Below are 5,930 nucleotides of genomic sequence, written 5' to 3' on the forward strand. Positions count from 1 at the left end.
GTCCTTCCTAACCTGTATGCACTTTCTTTAGTGGAAAACGAAAGAAGATATTTTGAAGAATGATTGTTACCAAACAGCTTTGTTGATGGGAGTCAACAAACCAATGAAAGTTAAGGAACTAAACATGTTTGGTAAACAAAATTTTTCAAAATATCTTCTTTTGTGTTCCTCTGAAGAAAGAGCATACAGGTTAGGAAGGACATAAAAGTAAGTAAATGATGAGCCAAGTAGTGGCTGCTTCCACTTGGTACTCGATGTTGAGCACGTAGTAGCAACCAAAGTGAACAGCAAATGCTGAAGAAATGGTAGGTCAATCGCAGGAAAGCGGACTTAGCCTTCAATTGGCAGCATCCATTTTTTGTTTTGTAGATCTGGATCCTCTGAAAATAATTAATTAATAATAGCGTTTGTTATTTGATTTTGGTGTAAGTAACAATATTTAGATGTTAGAGCTTTTCTCAATAATTTGAAATCTATCATTTTAAAGTGATAATTCATATGTCCCCAAAATTCTGTCATCATTTACTTACCCTTGTATTGTTCTAAGCCTGTAGGAGTTGATTCTGTTGTATTTATTAGTACACAAAAGAAGATATTTTAATATTTGATGGTAAGCACAGTTGATGGTACCCACTGACTTCCATAGTAAGAAAAACAAATACTGTGGAGGTCAAGGGGTATTGTCAACTATTAGATTACCATCATTTATCAAAATATTATCTTCGCTCAGGAAATTTAACTCATGCAGGTTAAGAACAACACAAGAATAAGTAAATGAGTACAGAATACAATTTGGGGGGGGGGTTACCTAAAAAGGCCAATCATCATTTCATTACTCTTGATATTAACATTAACAAAGCATTAAAGGGATAGTTCGGCCAAAAAATGATATTAATCCCATGATTTACTTACCCCCAAGCTGTCCGAGATGCATATGTCTATGGTTTTTCAGACAAACACATTTTCAGATATTTAAGAATATGTTTTAGAACTTTCAGTTAATTAAATCTGAAGTTACGGGGTCCACGTCCTTCAAGTCCAAAAAATGTGCGTCCATCCTTCACAAAATAAATCCAAGTGGCTCCAGGATGATAAACAAAGGTATTCTGAGGGTAATTTGCGCGGTGTTGTTGTAGAAATATCCATATTTAAAACTTTATTAACGAAAATAACTACCTTCCGGTAGCGCCACCATCTTAGACTCCTCTGTATTCAGGAGAGAGTATTAGTGTAGTGTACGCACTTTTCTTAGTGACGTATGACAAATTCGGAGGGCGGGGGCACAGAGCAGCAGCAGAGTAATCTCCGTAAGTTGCGTAAAGCTCAGTGCCTGGTTGCATGTGACTCCTTAAGTGAGGGTTTCCCTGAGGGGGAAAAAATCCCTGAGGTAAGGGATTTATTTAAGAGCGTTGCAACAAAGGTCTTAACTGTCACCCTTAAGTGTTTATACTAAGTATTTTACGGTAGTCTCTGCCAAAACACGGCAGCAGAGAGGCGTTGCTATAGTTACAAAATCTCACAGCGTAAACAAATCAACGCACGCAGCTCGACAGACGGCGGATTTGTGTACAATGAAACATCGCAAATAACAGACTGTAAAGTGCCGCATGTATAAAACCTGAAAGTAATTCAAACTGGAAAAACTTTAGATTGACGGACGATCAAACCACTTTACTCCTAATAAATGTGCATCACTTTTCTCGAAGGGATTATTTCGAACGTTAGAAATGCGCGTTGGTACTTCATTTTCTTAAATAACCATAAAATCAGCCATCGCATTTGACGTTAAGGGACCTGTTATAGTCCCTTAAGTTTTTAAGGGAAAATGGGACTTAAGGACTTTCTAGCAACGCATAGCAGACTTTAAGGTAATACTTTAGCATTTAAGGGTAAATACTTATTGACAGCCTTAAGGTTCACTTAAGGGTTTTTCTTGCAACCCATTTTTTATTAAGGGCACCCTAAACCTTATATTTAAGGGATTTCTAAGCCTAAGGACTTTCATGCAACCGGGCACAGATCTTGAATGCGGACCCGACTAAGATGGCGGCGCTACCGGAAGGTAGTTATTTTCGTTAATAAAGTTTTAAATATGGATACCTCCACAACAACACCGTGCGGACCACCCTCAGAAGACCTTTGTTTATCATCCTTGAGCCGTGTGGATTATTTTGTGAAGGATGGACGCACTTTTTTTGGACTTCAAGGACGTGGACCCTGTAACTTCATATTTAATTAACTGAAAGATCTAAAACATTTTCTTAAATATCTGAAAATGTGTTTGTCTGGAAAATGATGGACATATGCATCTTGGATAGCTTGGGGGTGAGTAAATCATGGGTTTATTATCATTTTTGGCTGAACTATCCCTTTAATCTTTTTAATGTTCCCAAAGTATGTGTTAAAGAATCTTACCAAGCATGATCAGCCGTGGAGTGGAAGCAAGGGAAAGCGTGGTCTCTGCATCTGCCGTTGTTGTTGTGACCTGCACACGCACACACGCACACATACTTTTTCTTACTGGCAGTTATATCAATTTAATTCAATGACCCATCGTCAACTATTCCTTACTTAATGTTAGAAACTGAGAGACTGACTTCAAAATAGCGTTAAACACAAAAGCTCAGTTTGTCGCCTAGCATTTCAGATGAACACTCACCTGTACCAAACGCAGTCAAGCAAGAAAAAGAGAACCGTTTATGTTAATATGTCAATGGTGAAATGTTCTAAAAAGGGGAAGAAAATAATTAGTAAGTAAATTAGAAGTAAATTACCGTCAACTGCGTGTTGTTAAGTGTTTAAAAAAGTGTTTCAAATTAATGAACTAAACCAAAAAATAAATCACAAGATTACTTACCTTTGCAGATGGTGAAATGTTCTAAAAAGGAAAAGAAATAAATATGATAACTTGCACCGAAAGTTTTGTTGAGTCTTAAAAAGAGTTTTCACCACAAAGCTCTCTCCCTAACTTATCTGTTTAGTCACAACAGTCCTAACGTGTGAGGTAAATTACCTTTAACGTGCGTTAAGTGTTTCAAATTAATTAACCAAATAAAAAATTAAATATGTTAAGAAATCACAGGATTACTCATTTTACTTACCAGCTGTTTAACTTGCAACCATTGTCCTGTGTTCTTTTTTTCTTCGGGCGGGGATATCCGTGTCTTTCTGTAAAGTGTCAGGGTTTCGCGCTCATTTTTTTACTGTATTTCGATTTACTGATGGCTGGTCATAGAGTGCAAAAGAGTGCATTGTACCTTGGCCATACGCACACACAAATTAACAGCATGTAAGGTCCGCGTTGAGTCATGACTCTTCTCAAAAAATAATCTGACATACAAAACTATAACATTGATTCATGATAACATTAAAAACGTTTACTATACGTGTAATAAATAACAGGATAATCTTTTGCAAGTGAGCCGCGGGTTTGTGTACAGGCACGTGATCAGCACAGACGTGGGCTGCGTTCAGCCCCGACAAAACGTTGCACAACGTTTATTAAACAGAAACGGTGATGCGTTGAACGCCCTGTTGTGATGACGTAAGCGTTGCAACTACGGTAGCTGAGAGGCCATTCTTTGTGTTCTTTTTTAAATGTTTCTGAGGACTGATGAAATCGTTATAGATGTGTGTTTAATACTGTAAAATACCCTCGATGTTACAGTCACTGACCTTGCCGTCCAGAATGAAAGACAACATTCCAACTTGAACCCATTGAGCGAGCTGTCTCTTTACTACCGCGTGGTTTTATACATCTTGCCGCTGATTGGGCCGGCATTTCTGACACACCCACCAAACAAGAGAAAACGCTTCTAAAACCTGTTGCATTCCGTTGCACACCGTTTCCAGGAAACATGTCGTTCAACCCGGAAACCGTAGCAAAACGTTGTGCACCGGTGTGAGATTGAACGTGCCTGTGATTACATCCAGGGCTGTGTCTCAATTCGTTCCCTATAGCTCCCGAGGTGGGGAACCATTATATCGTGTAGTATGCGGGTTCGGCCCTCACTTTATATTGGAACACTGTTTCGGTTTCCTGTGTCGTGGCTGCTTACACGCGTTGAGAAAATTCACAGCTGGTATTCATCACTCATCAACAACCGGCAAAACCTATCTCTAATTTTTAAACACTTACATTTGTAAATTAATTCGAATATACAAAATACTTTAATGAAGATGATTATATTGTGTTTTGGTAAATAAATCAGCTCTACTTGCACTAATTTAGTTGTTTGATTGTTTTTAGGACTTTGTTTAAGTCTTCTGAATTTTACATTACATTTTAAATCAATATATAAATACAATAATATTACATTATTTGTATAAGATAGCTTTCTATATTGGATTGTAATACAGTATTTTACTGGCACAAATATTACATTTCCCACAATGCAACATCAAAATACAGCAACATACTGTATAACATGCCCTACGGTAAAATACAGTTCATATTACAGTAAAATACAGTGTAATTTACAGAAATCGTTAACAGTGTACATAAATATACAAAAACATATAAGAACAGAACAAATACTCCATCTTATCCAAATAAAAACTGCTTAAAAGGATAGTTCACACATTTTGTCATCATTTTCATCCTCTCATGTTGTTAAACATGTATAAAAGTCTTTATTTTGATGACCACAAAGGAACATATTTCAAAGAATGTTTGAAATCAAACTGTTCATGAGCCCCATTCACTTTCATAGTATTCTTTTTTCCTACTATGACAGTCAATGGGGCTCATGATCTGCTTGGTTTCAAACATTCCTCAAAATATCTTCCTTTGTGATCATCAGAACAAAGAAATGTATGCAGGTTTGTAACAACAGGAGAGGAAGAAAATTATGACATAATTTTTATTTTGGGGGGAACTATCCCTTTAAGCAGGTGACAGTGTGTTAAGGAAACATCACCTGGTACAAAATGTATTGTGTGTTACAGAAACTACCTAACAGTAGTGAAAGGCTTGGGAATATTAAAGCATGTGTCAACTGCTGGTCTTGCTCCTAGGCCATGCCTCCCCACAATAACAAAGACTTGTGATTAGTCCAATTCATCCCATAGCAGGACATGGGGTCTTCGTCATACCTCCTCCTCCAAATACTGAATTATGTTTGTTTTCTGACCTTAAGACAGAATTTTCACAATGTAAATATGCACACATAAACAGGTTAAAAAAACAAGTGTCATAAATGATACTTACAGGTTGAAAATTAATAAATGTTTGCTTTGGCTCTTTGTACTGTAGGAAGGCTGAATCATCTTGCTGGCCATTTTGTAGGGTTTTTAATGCAACATCTCCAAGAATGTCTACATTTAAAGAAAAGAATAATGTATTAAATCTCAAAGCAAACACATCTGGCACGCTGAATAAATACTCTACTTTGACAGTAGATGGCGCTGAATTGCAAATTCAACCGTTACCAGGGTAACCGTAAACAGTAATAGACGTGCAGGATTAAACAACACTTTATCAGGGGATTATACTGAGGTAAAACGACAATAAAATGCCATCGAGTCATTTCTTAAGACATTTTCATTCAGAAGCACATTTATATTACAGCTCTGTTTCTATAAGAGACCGGCTAAAAAACTATTTGGAGCAAAAAACAGCCGGTTGCATCCCTTACAAAAGTTAAAAAACGGTTTTTACTACACTTTAAACAAAATAGCATTGTCTGTTACAGAAACCATGTTTAAAGCAATATGGCAATCAATATGCCATGAAACTAACGTTATACTACTAAAAAAAGACATGATTCATTTTCGTAAGGGATCATGCTGTTGGTGCTGTTTAGTATTCAAATAACTTGCGATGTTTTTCTACGTTTATGATGGCTTAAAAACGCGTGTTGGCATCGGTAACAGTTAATGAATGGAACACGTGTAACGGACAAAAACTAGATAACAGCGTTTTTGTACAA

The 5,930-nt window shown here is 36.8% G+C and overlaps 1 long non-coding RNA gene across 1 annotated transcript; it reads right to left on the reverse strand.

The window, feature by feature from the left end:
- Positions 1–305: 305 nt before the first annotated feature.
- LOC129416351 (uncharacterized) lies at positions 306–3,912 on the reverse strand. The gene is made up of 5 exons (XR_012360394.1): positions 3,102–3,912; positions 2,858–2,878; positions 2,660–2,726; positions 2,416–2,485; positions 306–380 (listed from the first exon to the last, which is right to left on the reverse strand). It is a non-coding gene; the product is annotated as an uncharacterized lncRNA (long non-coding RNA).
- Positions 3,913–5,930: the final 2,018 nt, after the last annotated feature.

The sequence above is a fragment of the Misgurnus anguillicaudatus genome, chromosome 3 (assembly GCF_027580225.2).
Source record: "Misgurnus anguillicaudatus chromosome 3, ASM2758022v2, whole genome shotgun sequence".
NCBI classification, from domain to species: domain Eukaryota; kingdom Metazoa; phylum Chordata; class Actinopteri; order Cypriniformes; family Cobitidae; genus Misgurnus; species Misgurnus anguillicaudatus.